The following is a 23,329-nucleotide window of genomic DNA, read 5'->3' as shown; positions in this document are numbered from 1 at the left end:
GCAAACATTTTCAAACCTGTTCTTGCTTTGTCATTATGGGGTATTGTGTGTAGATTGAGGGGGGGAATGATTTAATACTATTTAGAATAAGGCTGTAACTTAACAAAATGTGGAAAGGGGTCTGAATACTCTCCGAATGCACTGTAAAACCTCACTCACCCTGCTGCATGGGTTAAAGGCTGAATGCTTGGAGGTAGGGAGCCTGTACGTCAAGGTATAATGGTCTTTGGTTGTTATTACCTAACATAATAATTAACTCCATTCCGCCATGCATGTATTGACTGAAAATATGTTCATTTGAATTTCCGTAATGAGGAAGTAGAGTTTTAACATTATTCCAGCCACTCTGGTACTGCCATGGGAAAAAATTGAGATTAAGTAATGGAGATTATGGAATTACTGCAGTGTTGTTTATTCAAAGCAGTCAATTGTTGGGGATAGTTTTTCCGCCCCAAGCCAAAAACAACTTTTGAGAGAATAGAGAAAGTAAAGAGGCTTTGGGGTGGAGTTGAAGTTCCCTTTGTTGTCTGCATGCCTTTTTTATAATAGCCTTCTACTCCCATGGAGATGCCAAGATGTGTGTCAGTAGCAAGTGTTCAGTCATGGTCCTGAGCCTGAGAAATGGCCTCTGAATTACACCTGCCTGCCTTTATGAAGTAGCAATGGTTGCTCCAGAAGTTCCCAACATTTTGTGGGAAATTGGGTGTATATGAGCTCCTCTCAGCCATGGCTCCCCGACACATACGTACGTACATACACACACACAGCAGTCTTCAGATCAGCGTTAGGCAGATGTGCTGCTGCACCCTCTCAAATCTGGACCTAATCCTCGATTGCGGCTGCATATTTGCGTTCCAGAGGCAGTCACTCTTACACAGGAAACTGACTGATAAGCCACATTCCTTCCATATGACTCTCTTCTCCCTCTGTTTTGTGACCAAATAGTTCAGGGAAATGCTGTTCAGGAATGGCTTTCTGTTCTGTATGAAGAAATAATGTGTAACCGCTGTGTTTACATAACCATGGTGACGTAGCTGTGGAACCGACACCTGCGGCCATCTCCGGGGACGTCTGGGTTTCCCAACGGACCTCAAGGAGTGTTAAGACTGACTCTCCAGGCTAAGTCACTCACACCGCACAGTCAGGCAGCCAGCACTGCCTATTCCATCCTGCCTGGCCAGAGACCATAGGGAGTGGGGGAAGTGCTTCCTTGCCTTCAGTTTCACTGCATTTAATCAGGAGTAGTATAGCCTTGAGGCAGGGTTGGGCTAGTCATAACTGTGAAGGACTGAGCTGTGTTTCTAGGAAAGGTCATCCTGTTGCACAGTGACACTCATCTGAATAAGGCAGGGTCCTCCTATTCTGAGGAAGCTCTGCAGGGTCGATGAGGTTCAGTGTTGTACTGCTGTGGAGTAGGAGAGGAAGTGATGAAGGTAGGCAGCTAATTGGAGAAGGAAACAGCAACCCAGTTGGAGTTGAGCCAGGGTAGCGGAGGAGCACTTGACAGCTCACAAGGGTCCCTGGTAATTAATCCAGGCATAAATCTCAGGTTCCCTACCAGCTTCTCTCCTCAGCTTCTCCCTACTCTGCTGCTGGAGTGGCTGGTTGTGATGGGGACATTGCCGTTACCCATCGTCTCCCTCCAGGCCTGTTCTACATAAGATACCTTTCCCTGGCCCATTCTGATGAAGCTGCTCTACTTTAGCCTGGGATCGGGCTTTAAAAAAAAAAAATTACAGGCAAGGCATATGGCACCTGTGGGTGCCCTATAAAGTCAGCACTGCAGACGGAATCACGGAATCCAGAAATTAAAACTTAGTAGGAAATCAACTAAATGTATTGTGAATTCATTAGAAAGATCATGAATTTGCCCAAGTTAATCATAAGACCTCAACAAAATGATTAGTATTTTCCTGCAACTTTCTGAAACGGCACAGAAATGCACCACTTTGTGTAGCCTTTAGCGATGATGCTATTCATAACCTTCTAGTATAGTTGGAAAGGCTTTTCCAAAAACCTTCTCAATTAAATGTTAACTACAAAGTAGCCTATGCCTGGCAGAATGAAATGATCATTTGCAACACAATTGGCCACTGGATTGATGCAAACACTGCAATCACATGAGCGCTAAAGAAACATTGCTAACCAAACAACGGTCTCATGCTGGTGTGCACTTGCATTAAAGGGTAGCTGCAACCAAAAATCGAATTGATTTTATTTTTCCCAGACCTCAGTGGTCTGATGTGGTTTAAGCATTGTTGTGGACTTAGAATATCCACTTGTTTGTTTCTATAAAATAAAGTTTTTTTTTTTTTTTAGAGAGCGAAGCTTTAAAAAAAATGGAAACCTGGAAAAATTAAACTGAGAGAACCACATCTTGCAAGAGTGAAACCGAAGGCAGGGGAATTTGAGTGAATATAATGCTCTCTATTCAATTGTATATTAGAAAATAAAATATAAGGCTAGACCTCCAATCAACCGATATCACAAAGTGCTATACAGAAACCCAGCCTAAAACCCCAAATGGTAAGCAATGCAGATGTAGAAGCACGATAGCTAGGAAAAACTCGCTAGAAAGGCAGAAACCTAGAGAAGAACCAGGCTTTGAGGGGTGGCCATTCCTCTTCTGGCTGTGCCTGGTGTAGATTATAACAGTACATGGCCAAGATGTTCATAGATGACTAGCAGGGTCAAATAATAATCAGTGGTTCTAAGAGGGTGGAACAGGTCAGCACCTCATGAGTAAATGTCAGTTGGCTTTTCATATCCGAGCATTCAGAGTTTTAGACAGCAGGTGCAGTAGAGAGTAGCACGTCCGGTGAACAGTTCAGGGTTCCATAGCCGCAGGCAGAACAGTTGAAACTGGAGCAGCAGCACGACCAGGTAGACTGGGGACAGCAAGGTCTTTAGTCTTGAGGCATGGACTTAGGGCTCAGGTCCTCCGAGAGAAGAGAAAGAGAGGATTAGAGGGAGTGTACTTAAATTCACACAGGATAAGACAGGAGAAACACTCTAGATATAAGACTGACCCTATCCCCGACACAAACTATTGCAGCATAATTATTGACGGCTGAGACAGGAGGGGTCGGGAGACACTGTGGCCCTGTCCGAATATACCCCCGGACAGGGCCAACCAGGCAGGATATAACCCCCACACACTTTGCCAAAGCACAGCCCTCACACCACTAGAGGGATATCTTCAACCACCAACTTACTTCCCTGAGACCAGGCCGAGTATAGCCCACGAAGATCTCCCCCACAGCACGAACCCGAGGAGGGGCGCCAACCCGGGCAGGAAGATCACGTCAGAGACTCAACCCACTCAAGTATACGCACCCGTCCAAGGGACGGCATGGAAGAGTACCAGTAACCCAGTGACTCAGCCGCCATAATAGGGTTAGAGGCAGAGAATCCCAGTGGAGAGGGGAACCGGCCAGGCAAGGGTGGTTCGTCGCTCCAGTGCCTTTCCATTCACCTTCACACCCCTGGGCCAGACTACACTCAATCATAAGACCTACTGAAGAGATGAGTCTTCAATAAAGACTTAGAGGTTGAGACTAAGTCTGCATCTCTCACATGGATAGGATAGGCAGACCATTCCATAAAAATGGAGCTCTATTGGAGAAAGCCCTGCCTCAAGCTGTTTGCTTAGAAATTCTAGGGACAATAAGGCCTGCGTCTTGTGACCGTAGCGTACGTGTAGGTATGTATGGCAGGACCAAATCAGAAAGATAGATAGGAGCAAGCCCATGCAATGCTTTGAAGGTCAGCAGTAAAACCTTGAAATCAGCCCTAGTGTAGAGAGGCTAGCACTGGAGTAATATTTTTTGGTTCTAGTCAAGATTCTAGCAGCCGTGTTTAGCACTAACTGAAGTTCATTTAGTGCTCTAACCAGGTAGCTGGAAAGTAGAGCATTGCAGTAGTCTAAACAAAATAAAACAATGAATGCACAAGGTGCAATTTCAAAATTGGGTCGTGCATCATCAGTTCCTCTTGTCATGTTAGTCATTGCATACCTTAAAGCTATTTATATCTTGTCAGAAATGTCCAGATCAACTAGCCCATGTCGGCTAACTTTTTTGTATATTTTTTTGGCCATAGATATTGTTGTAATTTTTTTGTCACTCAAATATCACATGAATACACATTAGACATGGAAAAATGTATAGAAGTGCAAGACAATTTGCTTTAAAACTGCTGAAACTTTGAACCCCATGACAAAATGTGTTTAATTGCAGGAAATTAGCATTAAACCTGCAAAATTCTCTCCACCAACAACAGGGGTGTGAACAGTTTGTGTCATGAACAGTGCTATAGAAATGGACGTGAGGGGCCCCTGAGTGGAAAAAGTTTGGGAGCCCCTGCTCTAGCCCTAGCCAAGGTTATGCCCTTTTGTTCCTCACATTGCTGTCTCTACCCACTGGTCCTTAGCGAGCGGGCAGACTTGCTCGGGCTGAGTGGCTAACACACAGAGCCCTCTTTCTGAAACATTTCATCCTTTAGCCACCCTCAGCGGGGACATAAGAAACCGTGTGCATCCGGTTTTCAGGGGAAATGGAAAGAGCCTGTGATACGACTTTCGCTTTTGGACGGTAACAAGGTGACACTCCATCTCAACTTCACATTTTACTGGATTAGTTGAACAGTGCAGAAGAGAACCTCCCCCGACAGTTTTTTCTCTCTCTCTTTGTACCTGAATGCCAAAACATTCAAGAGAGAAATGTGCTCAGTGTTTACCTATTTTGTATACACCACCACACCAGGAGACATCCATGTCTTAATCACTGGAAAAGATAAAAGTTTGAGATTGCTGTAATTGAATAGCTTACAAACAGGGTTGTCAAACTTTGATAATTTCTAGATTTTTAAATTAGATTTTTTTTTACAGTAAATGATCATTATTATTTTCTTCATATTTGCATATGTCGTAGCTTTGACCCAATTTTACAACTGGAGTTATTGTCTTGTGCCCGCCATCGGTTGAGACACATGCTCTTGAATACAGGGTGGGTGTCATGTTTTGGCTGATAAATGTACTAAAATGGGAATCAAATAGACATTTCTACTTTCAAATGGTACCACAAAGATGGAGGTCCACACATCAGAGAATGTTTGAATGGGATTATCTTTTGTAAATTATACTGTCAATCCTCTATAGGAAACCTATTGAAATCATATAAACACTGTACAGTTACTTCATAAAGTATTCATACCTCCATGACTTATTCCACATTTTGTTTTTACAGACTGAATTCTAAATAGATTTAAATTAAAACAATTCTCAACCATCTACACACAATACCCCATAAAGACAAAGTGAAAACAAAATGTATAATTTTTTAAAATAAAGAAACATCTTAATTACATAAGTATTCACACCCCTTTGCTATGACACCCCAAATTGAGCTCCGGTGCATTCAATTTCCTTTGATCATCCTTGATGGTACTACAACTTGATTGGAGTACAACTGTGGCCAATTCAATTGTTTGGACAATATTTAGAAAAACACCTGTCTATATAAGGTCCCATAGTTGACCGTACATGTCAGAGCAGAAACTATACCATGAAGTCTGAGGAACTGCCGTAGATCTCTGAGAGAGAATTGTGATGAGGCATATCTGGGGAAGGGTATGAAACAATTTCTACAGTGTTGAAAGTTTCCAAGAGCACAGTGATCTCCATCATTGGGAAATGGAAAACATATGGAACTTCCCAGACTCTGCCTAGAGCTGGGTGTCCGATCAAACTGAGAAACCTGGCAAGAAGGACCTTGGTTGGCGAGGTGAACAAGAACCCATTGACCACTGACAGAACTACGGAGTTCCTTGGCTGAGATGGGAGAACCTGTCAGAAGGACAATAGTCTGTACAGCACCTCACCAATCTCGGTTTCCAGACAAAAGCTTCTCCTAAGAACAAGGCACATGACAGAACGCCTGGTGTTTGCAAAAACGCACGTGATAGACTGAGCGCATAAGGCAAAAATATTCAGTGGTCTGATGAGACAAAAGTTGAACTCTTTGGCCTGAATGAAAAACACTATGTCTTTGTCCACCGTGAAGCATGCTGGTGGCAGCATTATACTATGGAGATGCTTTCCATGGGCAGGGACTGGTAGACTAGTAAGGATAGAGGGAACAGGGAATGTAGCCAAGCGCATGCAAATCCTTGATAAGAATCTGTTTCAGAGTGCAAACGACTGAGGGTGAAGATTTACGTTCCAACAGGATAATGGCCCCCAAGCATAAAGCCAATGAAATTCTGGAATGGCTTCAGAACAAGAGTGTGGAAGTCGCCCAGACTTGAATTCCATTGAAATTCTGTGGAAAGACTTGAAGAATTCTGTGCACTGCCGATCTAACTTAACAAAGCTTGAGGAAATCCGCAATGGAGAATGGGAGAAAATCCAAATGTGTAAAGCTGATAGACCTACCCAAGACTCAAATCTGTATTCGCCGCCAAAGGTGCATCTACTAAGTATTGATTCAGAGGTGTGGATACTTATGCAAATGAGATTTCTGTATTTAATTTTCAATACATTTGCAAAGATTTCTAAGAACATGCTTTCACTTTCATTATGGGTTATTGTGTGTAGATGGGTGAGGGGAAATATTGAATCCAATTAGATTTCGGGCTGACACAACATGAGGGATGAATACTTTCTGAAGTACCATATATATAGAATAGACATGTCCAATTAAATTGACCGGCAGCCATCTTTTGTGGTAGTAATTAGAATTGAACATTTCAATTTCAATGGTGTATCAGCTAAGTGGCAGTGGTCTGAAGGGATCAGTCCATTATATTTCTATTCGGGCAGGGACAATACCGGTGTTGTGATATTCGTTACTATCGCGGCAAGAAAACAAAACATGAGGCAGATTTCACAAAAAAAAGCCCTAATGTTGTAAACAAATATCATTATGTGGTCATTGCAGAGTCATTTGTTTATTTTCCATGCAATAGCACATAATATTTTACAGACAGCTGGTTTTTAAAGGACCTAATAGTTAGATCTGCTATGTGTTTTCATTTTTTCCATGGAACAAATATTGCAATACTGGTATCATCCCGGCTCTAATTTCTATGATTTTGAAAGTACACCTACCCTGTATTTAAGCGCATGTTGTCTCAACTGATGGCGGGTACAACACAGAAACCTCCGATGTAAAGTAGGGTCTAAGTTACAAAATGTGAATATGTGGTTGTAGCTTATATGTGATTTTACAAAATAGTTTGACAACCCTGTTTTGTAAGTGTTTTAAATGATTTCAAACTCAATCTTTTATCATTTCTAGTGAATGTTTTGGCACTCTGACTTCCATGGGCAAAAATGTCTGTAAAGTTTTGCTTAAATCAAAAGGGATGCTGTCAAAAAGTGATTGAATTCAAATGGATTTACCCGACAGCCTAGGATATTAGAAATCACATTCACTAGTCAGAAACTCTGAGGTGTCCTATTCATAGTAACAGGTGGCTGTGAAACAATGTTTTCCACCTCTTGAGCTCCCTGCTTGGTACTTTCTGTTCTGTGTGATGACAATTTCAGGCATGGTGGAATTAGATGAAGTCAGCAGTTACTGTTACATAATCATCTTTCATGGACAGACTACGGAAACATAAATGGTATTGTATATCTGTCATGATACAACGGGATGCGTAAGATAACGAGCAGCATTGGTTCCGGGAGGGGACATTTGGCTTGCCTGTAACTTGGTAGAGAGGGAGGTTGGCACTTTGTTCTCTTAAAGGAAAAATTCACCCAAAACCACTAATTCCTATAATTTACAGTGTTACATAACACTATGTGAGAACAATTTCTTTTGTCAACAAAAGTTTTGTATAATAAGGTTGGTAGCAAAATGTGTGAATCGTTGTGGAAATCTGTTACAGCTAAAGTTAACTACAAAACCTGCAATGCTCTCTCTATGGACTGGCTGGCTAGCTAGGTAACTTGCTAGCAAACGTAGCTGCACACACTAATACCAAAGTCATTATCAGCATGTGAAGTAGCTAAGTATCTTTAATATCGCCTAAACAAACTGCACTGTCAATTTAGGAGTCAATCTCACCATGTTCAACCTGGAGTTTGACATTCGCAATGGCACCATGCAATGCACCCTGGACTGAGAGGCAGACAAATGGGAGAAATGTGTTATACCCTCTGTTAAATTACAAAATTTCCAGAGGTACTGGTATCGCAAAAAATATGATCAATGGCTTATGAAATCTGACTTGTATGATGTTTTCGCAATCTAAAAGTTGCATTCCTTTTAACTTCGTGTAGTGAGACCGGCTTTATCTCAATGCTACGTCATACTGGCCACATTTCTGCCTGCTGAACTGCAATATCTGAGACCCAAATTAATTGACCCAGGGAATCTATAGAACATTGCTCAGAGATCCACAGAAACTATCATTCAAAATGGGTGACTCTTTAATTGAACACGTATTGACTCATAACTTAATCGAGCGTCTGACCAATTACACAAGACCTTAGTTCTGGGTTAACCAAGATTACATAATATAAACGCATATGGCTTCCTCCTTGTTTAAGATATATACAGTGCCTTCAGAAGGTATTCACACCCGTTTACTTTTTTAAACATTTTTTTGTTACAGCCTGAATTTAAAAAATTTTAGATTTTGGCCTACAGACAATACCCCATAATGTCGAAGTGTTATTATGTTTTTAGAAAAGTTTACAAATAAATAAAAAACTGAAATGTCTTGAGTCAATAAGTATTCAACTCTTTTGTTATGGCAAGCCTAAGTAAGTTCTGGAGTAAAAATGTGCTAAGTCACAAGTTGCATGGACTCCTCCTGTGTTCAATAATAGTCACTACAAAGATACAGGCGTCTTTCCTAACTCGGTTGCCGGAGAGGAAGGAAACCGCTCAGGGATTTCACCATGTCTCCAGTGGTGACTTTAAAATAGCTTGTTTTCTCCTATCACAGCCATTAAACTCTGAGGAGGGATCAACAACATTGTAGTTACTCAACAATACTAACCTAATTGACAGAGTGAAAAGAAGGGAGCCTGTTTGCAACAAGGCACTAGTAATACTGCAAAACGTGGCCAAACAAATAACTTTTTGTCCTGAATTACAAAGTGTTATGTTTAGGCCAAATCCTATACAACATATTACTGAGTACCACTCTCCATATTGTCATGCATAGTGGTGGCTGCGTCATGTTAGGAGTATGTTTGTATTCGCTATGGACTGGTGAGTTTTTTTTTTGCAGGATTAAAAAATAAGCGGAATATAGCGCTAAGCACAGGAGAGAACCTGGTTGTCTGATTTCCACCAGACACTAGGAGATTAAAACCTAAAAGGCCAACTCTACAGTAGATTTGCTAAAGAAGAAGACAGTGAATGTTCCTGAGTGGCTGAGTTAGTTTTGAAAATCCATGGCAACACCTTCAAATGGTTGTCTAGCAATGATCATCAACCAATTTGACTGCGCTTGAATAATGGGCAAATGATGCACAAACCAGGTGTGGAAAGCTCTTAGAGACTTACCCAGAAAGACTCACAGCTGTAATCGCTGCCAAAGGTGCTTCTACAAAGTATTTACTCAGGGGTGTGAATACTTATGGAATTGAGATTTCTGTATTTCATTTTCAATAAATGTGCAAACATTTTTTTAAACAGTTTTCACTTTTGTCATTATGGGGTATTGTGTGTAGACAGGTGAGAAAATACAGTTAATACATTTAGAATTTAGGTTATATCACAAAAAAATGTGTAGTAAGTCAAGGGGTATGAATGCTTTCTGAAGGCACTGTAGATGTAAACATTGATTAGCCTATGACTTAATATTTTGGATAAATGTTCCATGTGTTTGAGAAAAATCTTCTGAACTTTTGAGGAAACAATCCACAGAAAATGAGTAGAATCAAGCCTTTCTACATCTGAATTTGACATGGGAAATGGTTCTAGGTAATTGTCAATGCGTAATAATCATTGTCCGCACCCTGCGGTTTATGAAAAGCTTGTGGAGATGATACAGAAAGTTCCATGGTCTCTGTAACACATTGTGACCATTTACAGCTGTCAGGCCCTTGTTGTAAAATGTGAAGGTTACTTTGACTCCCCATTCATCTGCTAGAGACCTTTTTTAAGTGTGAGCTCTTTTTCTGCTCAGATATCTTCAGTATATTTAACCTTTGGAGAAGTGCTCAATGTTCTGGGCTTTGTTGATGTGGATAAATGTGTCCGTTAATCCGTTAGAACAGTGTGAGAATCCTCTCCCCTGGGCTCTTTCTGTTGCTATACTACAGACAGCGGACAGACACCGCTGCCATGACAACACACAACCATTACTCATAACCATCTGCATACACAATGAGGGACAAGACCCTGAAATGCAATCAGTGGTGTCAGTGAGCTGTTGCCATGGCAATGTGGCTGTGACATGGCAGCAGCAGATGCGGTTGGCGAGCGGGGGGGAGAGAGAGAGAGTAACTCAGCGTTTATGGGTTCTGAAACATCTCAGACTAGGAGGGGGGAATGTGGTGTCTTATGCTGTGTTTACACAGGCAGCTGAATTCTGAACTTTTTTGGCCAATCACATCAGATCTTTTTCAGAGCTGATCTGATTAATCAAGACCTTAGTGAAAGAAAAGAGACAAATTGGGCTGCCTCTGTAAATGCAGGCAAAGACACAGACAGAATATCTATTAGGAATCATTCCTATTCTCAGTTAGGTTACCCCACCGAGTCTCTCTCTCCTTGCAATTATAACATTAAACATAGGGCACGGAACAATTTTCAGCCAAGGTGATGAATGGTGTGATCTATCTTTAGATATTTATGGAACATCTTGTACAATGTAATATACCTCCCACCATATTAGCAGCAGGCTCTGCACTTACTGCACCGACTGCAGTGTCAACGTCTAACGCTAGGTACATTTCAAGGGATGTCAACACCACTGATTCAATAGGACCTATTCAAGGAACAGCCAGCCTGGCTGAAAATGTACAGCAGCAGCCACTAATTGGTAATTGTAACAGATGTCTTGGTGTTTATAGTCTCTCTGTGTGTACACTGTACATAGAAAACATCTGAGCCCACATGACCTGTCCTGCATAAGAGATGCTTGCTTTGTTTGCAGACTGTATAGAGTACTAGTCAAATGTTTGGACACATCTACTCATTCATAGGTTTTTTATTTTTACTATTTTCTGCATTGTAGAATAATAATGAAGATATTAAAACTATAAAGTAACACATGGAATCATGTAGTAACCAAATATTGTATATTTTAGTTTCTTCAAAGAAGCCATCTTTTGCCTTGATGACAGCTTTGCACACACTTGGCATTCGCTCAACCAGCTTCACATGGAATGCTTTTCCAACAGTCTTGAAAGAGTTCCCACATATGCTGAGCACTTGTTGCCTGCTCTTCCTTCACTCTGCAGTCCTACTCATCCCAAACCATCTCAATTGGTTTGAGGTCGGTTGATTGTGGAGGCCAGGTCATCTGATGCAGCACTCCTTCACTCTCCTCCTTGGTCAAATAGCCCTTACACAGTCTGGAGATGTTGGGTCATTGTCCTATTGAAAAACAAATGATAGTCCCACTAAGCGCAAACCAGATGGGATGGCGTATTGCTGCAGAATGCTGTGGTAGCCATGCTGGTTAAGTGTACCTTGAATTCTAAATAAATCACTTGAGTGTCACCAGCAAAGCACCATCACACCTCCTCCTCCATGCTTCACAGTGGGAACCACACATGCGGAGATCATCCGTTCACCTACTTTGTGTATGACAAAGACAGGGTGGTTGGAGCTAAAAATCTCAAATTTGGACTCATCAGACCAAAGGACAGATTTCCACTGGTCTATTGTTTATGTTTCTTGGCCCAAGAAAGTCTCTTCTTCGTGACCTTATGTAGTGAGTTCTTTGCAGCAATTTTCCAATGAAGGCCTGATTCACGCAGTCTCCTCTGAACAGTTGATATTGAGATGTCTGTTACTTGAACTCTGTGAAGCATTTATTTGGGCTGCAATATGAGGTGCAGTTAACTCTAATGAACTTATCCTCTGCAGCAGAAGTAACTCTGGGTTTTCCTTTCCTGTGGAGAGCCAGTTTCATCCTGACTGGTTGCATCACTACCTGGTATGGCAACTGCGCAGCATCTGACCGTAATACCCTGACTACACCGGTCGCGTCACAAAATACATTCAGGAATCTGTTATTCAATTATTGCACCCACACTGCTCGCGTGTGTCAACGAGCATCTGCGTTGCCAAAGGCTAAAATAGAAGTCATTCCTATTTCTGACGCAGATCGCGCTGCAAGTCCTGCCTCTCCCATCTCTTCATTGGTTTAGAAGCAGGTACCCACGTGCCATCTCCTCATTGGTTATACCCACGTGGGTGATTGAAAGACTGTGTTGCCGGTTGTCCTGGTAATACTATGAAAGTTTAGATGCCAATCACCATATAAGTTCAAAGATGAAAAAGCCTGGAAAGAGGATAGATGACTAGAAACGATTTGGTTGACCGTTTTATGTATGGCTTAATTGTCAGAGTAGAGGTCCTTGTGTATTTCAGGTAAATTAACAACCTAGTGTTTATATCCCAGGACAAATTAGCTAGCAACAGTAAGCTAGCTAAATAGGACAAATTAGCTAGCATGTGCAAGCTAACTAGCTAAATTGCCATAAATGTTTAAAGCTTTTCGACCTGTCCCCAAATTAATGTCATTGGTTCAGAGTTTTGATATTTTAACCTGTGTCGTGATTGTGTTTGGTGTAGAGGGACCAATTGAATTTATGCACGATGGCGCATGCGCGCAGCCGGTTTGGGTCCTGTGTGAAGCGCTACATAGGGTCGTGCATTACATCCCTGGGGCCAAGCTTCCTGTATACTGCTGAACAATAGACCTATATACTGCTGAACAATTAATGAAATGGTCACCCGGTCTATTTGCGTTCTCTTCCCCCCCCCAACAGCTACTCGCTGTTTATTATCTATGCATAATCACTTTACCCCTACCTACATGTACAAATTTACCTCAACTAACCTGTACCCCCGCACATTTACCCCCTGTATATACTCTAGCCTCATTATTGTTAATATTTTTATTGTTTTTATTTTTTTACTTGAGTTTATTTAGTAAATATTTTCTTAACCAACAATCCAGTCAAGAAAATAGAGTTATGGGTAAGAATTTCACAGTAAGGTCTATACCGCCTGTTCGGCGCATGTGACAAATAAAATTATATTTTAGAGCAGGGGAGTATAGGAGGAGGAATTTTCTGCATATGCATTGTTATTTCGAAAGCTCATTATTTGTATTTATTTTATACCTTTGTTGCCCATCTTTATCAAGGGATCCAATCATTCCGGACCCCACTGTAAAGGGCTGTCCCCGAAAATAACAACAAACAAATCTTGGTTGACTGAAAAGTTGTCTGTACTTTCGACCAATGTGGATTTTTCCATATATAGACATACCCTATGTGTTTTAATAAAATCAACTAAATTAATTGAGCTTGTCTGATGCTTTAAACTTACTGTTTGAGATAAGACTCATGACTCAACCTGACCCAAGCATTCTCCTCACGCTCCTGCTGGCTTTTTCAGATTCTGCCATTACTCTCCTGAAGTTGCCGGTAATAGGCTATACGAGGAATCAGCAATGCCAATTTATCTTATCATTTCTACCAATCTGAGTGCCAGTTATGGTTTTCATATGTACATTTTCATGGAACAGTTTCATTTATAATAATGTCTTCCTATCTCAATCTTTGTCATGTGGTTAATAAGAATTGTATCTAAATTGAAATGATACAAACCTAAAGTAACTTCTATTGCCAACTATGTAAAAATGGCCTACATGAAGCCAACAAATAAAAGTAGAAAATATCCTGAAGGAAAAATATATATATATACACTGCTCAAAAAAATAAAGGGAACACTTAAACAACACAATGTAACTCCAAGTCAATCACACTTCTGTGAAATCAAACTGTCCACTTAGGAAGCAACACTGATTGACAATAAATTTCACATGCTGTTGTGCAAATGGAATAGACAACAGGTGTAAATTATAGGCAATTAGCAAGACCCCCAATAAAGGAGTGGTTCTGCAGGTGGTGACCACAGACCACTTCTCAGATCCTATGCTTCCTGGCTGATGTTTTGGTCACTTTTGAATGCTTTCACTCTAGTGGTAGCATGAGACGGAGTCTACAACCCACACAAGTGGCTCAGGTAGTGCAGCTCATCCAGGATGGCACATCAATGCGAGCTGTGGCAAGAAGGTTTGCTGTGTCTGTCAGCGTAGTGTCCAGAGCACGGAGGTGCTACCAGGAGACAGGCCAGTACATCAGGAGACGTGGAGGAGGCCGTAGGAGGGAAACAACCCAGCAGCAGGACCGTTACCTCCGCCTTTGTGCAAGGAGGAGCAGGAGGAGCACTGCCAGAGCCCTGCAAAATGACCTCCAGCAGGCCACAAATGTGCATGTGTCTGCTCAAACGGTCAGAAACAGACTCTATGAGGGCCCGATGTCCACAGGTGGGGGTTGTGCTTACAGCCCAACACCATGCAGGACGTTTGGCATTTGCCAGAGAACACCAAGATTGGCAAATTTGCCACCGGCGCCCTGTGCTCTTCACAGATGAAAGCAGGTTCACACTGAGCACATGTGACAGACGTGACAGAGTCTGGTGACGCCGTGGAGAACGTTCTGCTGCCTGCAACATCCTCCAGCATGACCGGTTTGGCGGTGGGTCAGTCATGGTGTGGGGTGGCATTTCTTTGGGGGGCCGCACAGCCCTCCATGTGCTCGCCAGAGGTAGCCTGACTGCCATTAGGTACCGAGATGACATCCTCAGACCCCTTGTGAGACCATATGCTGGTGCGGTTGGCCCTGGTTTCCTCCTAATGCAAGACAATGCTAGACCTCATGTGGCTGGAGTGTGTCAGCAGTTCCTGCAAGAGGAAGGCATTGACGCTATGGACTGGCCCGCCCGTTCCCCAGACCTGAATCCAATTGAGCACATCTGGGACATCATGTCTCGCTCCATCCACCAACGCCACGTTGCACCACAGACTGTCCAGGAGTTGGCGGATGCTTTAGTTCAGGTCTGGGAGGAGATCCCTCAGGAGACCATCCGCCACCTCATCAGGAGCATGCCCAGGCGTTGTAGGGAGGTCATACAGGCACGTGGAGGCCACACACACTACTGAGCCTCATTTGGACTTGTTTTAAGGACATTACATCAAAGTTGGATCAGCCTGTAGTGTGGTTTTCCACTTTAATTTTGAGTGTGACTCCAAATCCAGACCTCCATGGGTTGATAAATTTGATTTCCATTGATGATTTTTGTTTGATTTTGTTGTCAGCACATTCAATTATGTAAAGAAAAAAGTATTTAATAAGAATATTTCATTCATTCAGATCTAGGATGTGTTATTTTAGTGTACCCTTTATTTTTTTGAGCAGTGTATATCACATTGGCTATGCATGGGCTGTCTGTAACAAACTTGAAACATTGTATCAACTGGGTCCAGCCTGAAGCTTGTGCTAGCGAACTTGCAACATTGTACAAAATATTCTGGGCCCTCGAGTTTCCCGCACCAGTGAGCTCGTGACAGACACAGCTGTGGAGAAGATGGAAAGCTTAAAGTTTCTTGGCGTACACATCACTGACAAACTGAAATGGATCACCCACACAGACAGAGGCTAAAGAAATTTGCTTTGTCACCTAAAACCTGCGCAAATTTGTAGATGCACAATTGAAAGCATCCTGTCGGATGCCGCCTGGTACGGCAACTGCACTGCCCACAACCGCAGAGCTCTCCAGAGGGTGGTGTGGTCTGTCCAACGCATTACCGGGGGCAAACTACTCGCCCTCCAGGTCACCTACAGCACCTGATGTCACAGGAAGGACAAAAAGATAATCATGGACATCAACCACCCGAGCCACTGCCTGTTCATCCCGCTTATCATCCAGAAGGTGAGGTTAGTACAGGTGCATCAAAGCTGGGACCGAGAGATTGGAAAAACAGCTTTTATCTCAAGGCCATCAATGTTAAACAGCCGTTACTAGCACATTAGAAGCTGGTACCTATAGGCATAGACTAGGAATCATTGGCCACTTAAAGGAATGGAACACTAGTCACTTTAATAATGTTTACATATTTGTATTACTCATCTCATATGTACATACTGTATTCTATACTATTCTACGATATCTCAGTCACTTAATGCTTACATATCTTGCTTTACTCATCTCATGTGTATATACTGTTTTTCTGTACTATTCTACTGTATCTTAGTCCGTTCCACTCTGACATCGCTCGTCCATATGTACAGTTGAAGTCAGAAGTTTACATACACTTAGATTGGAGTCATTAAAACTCTTTTTCAACCACTCCACAAATTTCTTGTTAACAAACTATAGTTTTGGCAAGTCGACTAGGACATCTACTTTGTGCACGACACAAGTATTTTTTCCAACAATTGTTTACAGACAGATTATTTCACTTATAATTCGCTTTATCACAATTCCAGTGGGTCAGTAGTTTACTTACACTAAGTTAACTGTGCCTTTAAACAGCTTGGAAAATTCCAGAAAATTATGTCATGGCTTTAGAAACTTCTGATAGGCTAATTGACATAATTTGAGTTAATTGGAGGTATACCTGTGGATGTATTATAAGGCCCACCTTCAAACACAGTGCCTCTTTGCTTGACATCATGGGAAAATCAAAAGATATCAGCCAAGACCTCAGAAAATAAATTGTAGACCTCCAAGAGTCTGGTTCATTCTTGGGAGCAATTTCCAAACGCCTGAAGGTACCACAGTCATCTGTACAAACAATAGTACGCAAGTATAAACACCAAGGGACCCGCAACCGTCATCCCGCTCAGGAAGGAGACGCGTTCTGTCTCCTAGAGATGAATGTACTTTGGTGTAAAAGGTGCAAATCAATCCCAGAACAACAGCAAATGACCTTGTGAAGATGCTGGAGGAAACTGGCACAAAAGTATCTATATCCACAGGAGTCCTATATCGACATAACCTTAAAGGCCGCTCAACAAGGAAGAAGCCACTGCTCCAAAACCTCCACAAAAACTATGGTTTGCAACTGCACATGGGGACAAAGATCGTACTTTTTGGATAAATGTCCTCTGGTCCGATGAAACATAAATAGAACTGCCATAATGACCATCGTTGTGTTTGGAATAAAAGGGGGATGCTTGCAAGCTGAAGGATACCACCCCAATCATGAAGCACGGGGTGGCAAGCATCATGTTGTGGGGGTGCTTTGCTGCATGAGGGTCTGGTGCTCTTCACAAAATATATGGCATCATGAGGCAAGAAAATTGTGGATATATTGAAGCAACATCTCAAGACATCAGTCAGGAAGTCGAAGCTTGGTCGTAAATGGGTCTTCCAAGTGGACAATGACCCCAAGCATACTTCCAAAGTTGTGGCAAAATGGCTTAAGGACAACAAAGTCAAGGTATTGGAGTGGCCATCACAAAACCCTGACCTCAATCTTACAGAAGATTTGTGGGCAGAACTGAAAATGTTTGTGCGAGTAAGAAGGCCTACAAACCTGACTCAGTTACACCAGCTCTGTCAAGAGAAATGGGTCAAAATTCAGGGAACTTATTGTGGGAAGCTTGTGGAAGGCTACCTGAAATGTTTGACCCAAGTTAAACAATTTCAAGGCAATGCTACCAAATACTAATTGACCGTATGTAAACTTCTGACCCACTGGGAATGTGATGAAAGAAATAAAAGCTGAAATAAATAATTCTCTCTTATTATTTTGACATTTCACATTCTTAAAATAAAGTGGTGATCCTAACTGATTTAAGACCAGGGATTTTTACTAGGATTAAATGTCAGGAATTGTGAAAAACTGAGTTTAAATGTGTTTGGCTAAGGTGTATGTAAACTTCCGACTTCAACTGTATATAGTCTTAATTAATTTCTACTTTGATTTGTGTGTGTTGTGTAATTTGTTAGATATTACTGCACTGTCGGAGCTAGAAGCACAAGCATTTCGCTACTCCCACAAGAACATCTGGTAATCACGTGTATGTGACCAATAAGATTAGATTTTTAGGCTTTTTGTGCAAAGGATAAGAAGCAGTGCTTGACTTGGGCAGGAGCTCTCCGGAGCGGAGTTCCGGCACCTCAAATGTTCTACTGCTTGAGCTCCCGTTCCTCTTTACAGAATATTAGCTAAAAAGTATTGTGGAGCTCCTGCACCTAATATAAACAACACTTAAATATAAAAAATGACCAGCACCCAAAATGAGTACTGGAACCTATTTCAGTCCAAGTCGAGCACTGACAAGAAGTAATCAGGTAGGCCTATTTTATGATGTTTCCACTGGATCAGAGCTTGACATTTTTCCCTTTCACGCTGAGTGGTTATCTTAAGGGAGAGCGCTGTAAAGGTTTTTCAAATGGCCTACATTGAGGAACTATTGTCATTCTCAATGGATGTAAAAACAGAATTAGTTTGCTTGCTGTTTGAGGTGAAAAAAACAACATTACTTTGACAAGCTCCACAGCTCATTAGTGGTGGTGTATTAAAGTTATCAGATCCCCAAATGGGCACATTTAAATGCCTACATTTGCGCACAGGCCAGGTCGCCTATATACGTCTATGAGTAATCAGGTGCACATCCTTACGTAACCTTGACTGGAGCGCACCAAACAATAGATAATGACTACATTTTAATTGACTAAACTTGTAAATGGTATGAAATAAACCAAAACGTGTTTCTCACAAGTGTAGCATAAGTTGTGCACTCTGCAAACAATGTCCACTCCGACAATGAGAACGGTAAGACTGGAATAATATATTGATGCATTAACATAAATTATCATAACCAAACAAACATTGTAGATTAGAAATGATAGAAATTAACAGTAAATGTACTACTGGTGATATGTAATGGGGAAGTGATAGACTAAAAATCAAAAGCATACAATTCACACAATGAAGTTCTGAAACAATGAATGTGTACAAATTGGTGGGAGAGAACACATGGAGAGAAGTGCATTGAGCTTCTTGGGCACTGCATGGTCAAGCCGACGTCTCCGTTGGCCGTGTTGCATTTACGATGACATGGCTCTGCAGAAGTCAGGGCATTCATTCTTGTGCATTACAGAGCTGTTTGTTGTGAGGGGAGTTGTCAAGGAAGTGAGTTTGTGTTTATACAGGATCTACCGCCCCCCAATCGTGTCAATGCGGAGCTATACAGAATCCTCCGCATTGTTACAACATATGGGAGGTGCATGGCGATGCGGTACTGAGCTCAATTTGGCCTCTCCGCAATTGTCACCCCCTCCATATGGAGCCTCCGACCACATTTTTGGATAAAGCATAAATCGGCTTTGTCTGGTCCTCTACAATGGATTAGTTCATTAAGAGGTTGAATGTATGTGTGTATACGTGCGTTTGTGCATGCGTACACCCGTACACCCATCTTAGTGAACTAATCTGTGTGTGTGTATATATTTATAACATACAGTGGGGCAAAAAAGTATTTAGTCAGCCACCAATTGTGCAAGTTCTCCCACTTAAAAAGATGAGGCCTGTAATTTTCATCATAGGTACACTTCAACTATGACAGACAAAATGAGGGGAGAAAATCACATTGTAGGAATTTTAATGAATTTATTTGACATTATGGTGGAAAATAAGTATTTGGTCAATAACAAAAGTTTATCTCAATACTTTGTTATATACCCTTTGTTGGCAATGACAGAGGTCAAACGTTTTCTGTAAGTCTTCACAAGGTTTTCGCACACTGTTGCTGGTATTTTGGCCCATTCTTCTATGCAGATCTCCTCTAGAGCAGTGATGTTTTGGGGCTGTTGCTGGGCAACCCAGACTTTCAACTCCCTCCAAATATTTTCTATGGGGTTGAGATCTGGAGACTGGCTAGGCCACTCCAGGACCTTGAAATGCTTCTTACAAAGCCACTCCTTTGTTGCCCGGGCGGTGTGTTTGGGATCATTGTCAAGCTGAAATACCCAGCCACGTTTCATCTTCAATGCCCTTGCTGATGGAAGGATACATGGCCCCATTCATTCTTTCCTTTACACGGATCAGTCGTCCTGGTCCCTTTTCAGAAAAACAGCCCCAAAGCATGATGTTTCCACCCCCATGCTTCACAGTAGGTATGCTGTTCTTTGGATGCAACTCAGCATTCTTTGTCCTCCAAACACAACGAGTTGTTTTTACCAAAAAGTTCTATTTTGGTTTCATCTGACCATATGACATTCTCCCAATCTTCTTCTGGATCATCCAAATGCTCTCTAGCAAACTTCAGACGGGCCTGGACATGTACTGGCTTAAGCAGGGGGACCCGTCTGGCACTGAAGGATTTGAGTCCCTTGCGGCGTAGTGTGTTACTGATGGTAGGCTTTGTTACTTTGGTCCCAGCTCTCTGCAGGTCATTCACTAGGTCCCCCCCGTGTGGTTCTGGGATTTTTGCTCACCGTTCTTGTAATCATTTTGACCCCATGGGGTGAGATCTTGCGTGGAGCTCCAGATCAAGTGAGATTATCAGTGGTCTTATATGTCTTCCATTTTCTAATAATTGCTCCCGCAGTTGATTTCTTCAAACCAAGCTGCTTACCTATTGCAGATTCAGTCTTCCCAGCCTGGTGCAGGTCTACAATTTTGTTTTTGGTGTCCTTTGACAGCTCTTTGGTCTTGGCCATAGTGGAGTTTGGAGTGTGACTGTTTGAGGTTGTGGACAGGTATCTTTTATAACAAGTTCAAACAGGTGCCATTAATACAGGTAACCAGTGGAGGACAGAGGAGCCTCTTAAAGAAGAAGTTACAGGTTTGTGAGAGCCAGAAATCTAGCTTGTTTGTAGGTGACCAAATACTTATTTTCCACCATAATTTGCAAATAAATTCATTACAAATCCTACAATGTGATTTTCTGGATTTTTTTCTTCTCATTTTGTCTGTCATAGTTGAAGTGTACCTATTATGAAAATTACAGGCCTCGTCTTTTTAAGTTGGAGAACTTGCACAATTGGTGGCTGACTAAATACTTTTTTGCCCCACTGTATACACACATACATACACACAACTCAGTAAAAAAAGAAACGTCCATTTTTCAGGACCCTGTTTTTCAAAGATAATTGGTAAAAATCTAAATAACTTCACAGATCTTCATTGTAAAGGGTTTAAACACTGTTTCCCGTGCTTGTTCAATAAACCATAAACAATTAATGAACATGCACCTGTGGAACGGTTAAGACACTTACTTCTTAAGGCTAGGGGGTGGTATTTTCACATCCGGATGAAAAGCGTGCCCAAAGTAAACTGCCTGCTACTCAGGCCCAGAAGCTAGGATATGCATATTATTAGAAGTTTCTAAAACTGTTTGAATGATGTCTGTGAGTATCCTTTGAGAAATGAAGAAGTAGGGCTGTCCAGAACGAGGGTCGAGTAAAGTGTACTGTTGTGGTTGAGGCGCGCGACCTGAACACGCTCCACTTTGTTTTCCTCTGGTATTGAACACAGTTTATTCCATCTTAAATTTGATCGATTATTTACAGTTAAAAATACCTAAAGTTGAATTAGGAATGTTGTTTGAGATGTTTGGATCAAGTTTACAGGTAACTTAATTAGATAATGTGTAGTCATGTTGCGGGAGTTGGAACCGGTGTATTTTCTGAATCATACGCGCCAAATATATGGACATTTTGGATATCTAACGAGTGAATTTATCGTTCAAAAGGACCACTTGTGATGTTTAATGGACATATTGGAGTGCCAACAGAAGAAGATCTTCAAAGGGAAGGCATGAATTATATGTTATTTCTGACCTTTGTGTTGTGCCTGGCGGGTTGAATTATGATTTCCATGTGTATGTTTGATGGGGTGCTATCCTCAGATAATAGCATGGTTTGCTTTCACCGTAAAGCCTTTTTGAAATCTGACACTGTGGCTGGATTAACAAGAAGTTCATCTTTAAACCGGTGTATAACATTTGTATGATTTATGAATTATTATTATGAGTATTTCTGTTATTAATAGCGCTGCTATTTCACTGGGTGTTGTCATCAATCCCGTTAAACGGGAAGGGATCACTAGTTAACAGCTTACAGACGGTAGGCAATTAAGGTCACAGTTTTGAAAACTTAGGACACTAAAGAGGCTCCTCACTCTGAAAAACAGCAAAAGAAAGATGCCCAGGGTCCCTGCTCATCGGCATGAATGTGCCTTAGGCATGCTGCAAGGAGGCAAGAGGACTGCAGATGTGGCCAGGGAAATAAATTGTCATGTTCATACTGTGAGACGCCTGAGACCGTGCTACAGGGAGACAGGACAGACAGCTGATCATCCTCGCAGTGGCAGACCACGTGTAACAACACCTGCACAGGATCTGTACATCACACCTGCGGGACAGGTACAGGATGGCAACAACAACTGCCCGAGTTACACCAGGAACGCACAATCCCTCCATCAGTGCTCAGACTGTCTACAATAGGCAGAGAGAGGCTGAACTGAGGGCTTGTATGTAGGCCTGTTGTAAGGCAGGTTCACACCAGACCTCACCGGCAACAACGTCGCCTATGGGCACAAACCCACCGTCACTGGACCAGACAGGACTGGCAAAAAGTGCTTTTCACTGACGGGTCGCGGTTTTGTCTCACCAGGGGTGATGATCGGATTGAATGAGCGTTACACCGAGGCCTGTACTCTGGAGCGGGATCGATTTGGAGGTGGAGGGTCCGTCATGGTCTGGGGCGGTGTGTCACAGCATCATTGAACTGAGCTTGTTGTCATTGCAGGAAATCTCAATGCTGTGCGTTACAGGGAAGACACACTCCTCCCTCATGTGGTACCCTTCCTGCAGGCTCATCCTGACATGACCCTCCAGACTGACAATGCCACCAGCCATACTGCTCGTTCTGTGCATGGCCAGCGAAGAGCCTGGATCTCAATCCCATTGAGCAAGTCTGGGACCTGTTGGATCGGAGGGTGAGGGCTAGGGCCATTCCCCCCCAGAAATGTCTGAGAACTTGCAGGTGCCTTGGTGGAAGAGTGGGGCAAAATCTGGTGCAGTCCATGAGGAGGAGATGCACTGCAGTACTTAATGCAGCAGGTGGCCACACCAGATACTGACTGTTACTTTTGATTTTGACCCCACATGTTTGTGGAACTTGTTCAGTTTGTCTGTTGTGTAAATATTTGTATGAACATAAGATTCAACATGTTAAGTTTGCTGAAAATAAACGTAGTTGACAGTGAGAGGACGTTTCTTATTTTTGCTGAGTGTGTATATATATGTATCTGTTTTTCTTTA

General features: G+C 42.1%; 1 protein-coding gene across 2 annotated transcripts in view; it reads left to right on the top strand.

Annotated features, from left to right (window-relative positions):
- Positions 1–23,329, top strand: part of LOC115130498 (protein FAM13B-like) — an 82,814-nt gene that overhangs the window by 27,231 nt on the left and 32,254 nt on the right. The gene's annotated exons all lie outside the window — the stretch shown is intronic.

This window comes from Oncorhynchus nerka, linkage group LG6 (assembly GCF_034236695.1).
Source record: "Oncorhynchus nerka isolate Pitt River linkage group LG6, Oner_Uvic_2.0, whole genome shotgun sequence".
Lineage (NCBI taxonomy): Eukaryota > Metazoa > Chordata > Actinopteri > Salmoniformes > Salmonidae > Oncorhynchus > Oncorhynchus nerka.
Note: the sequence above shows the minus strand (reverse complement) of the source record. Positions and strands in the feature narration are given on the sequence as shown.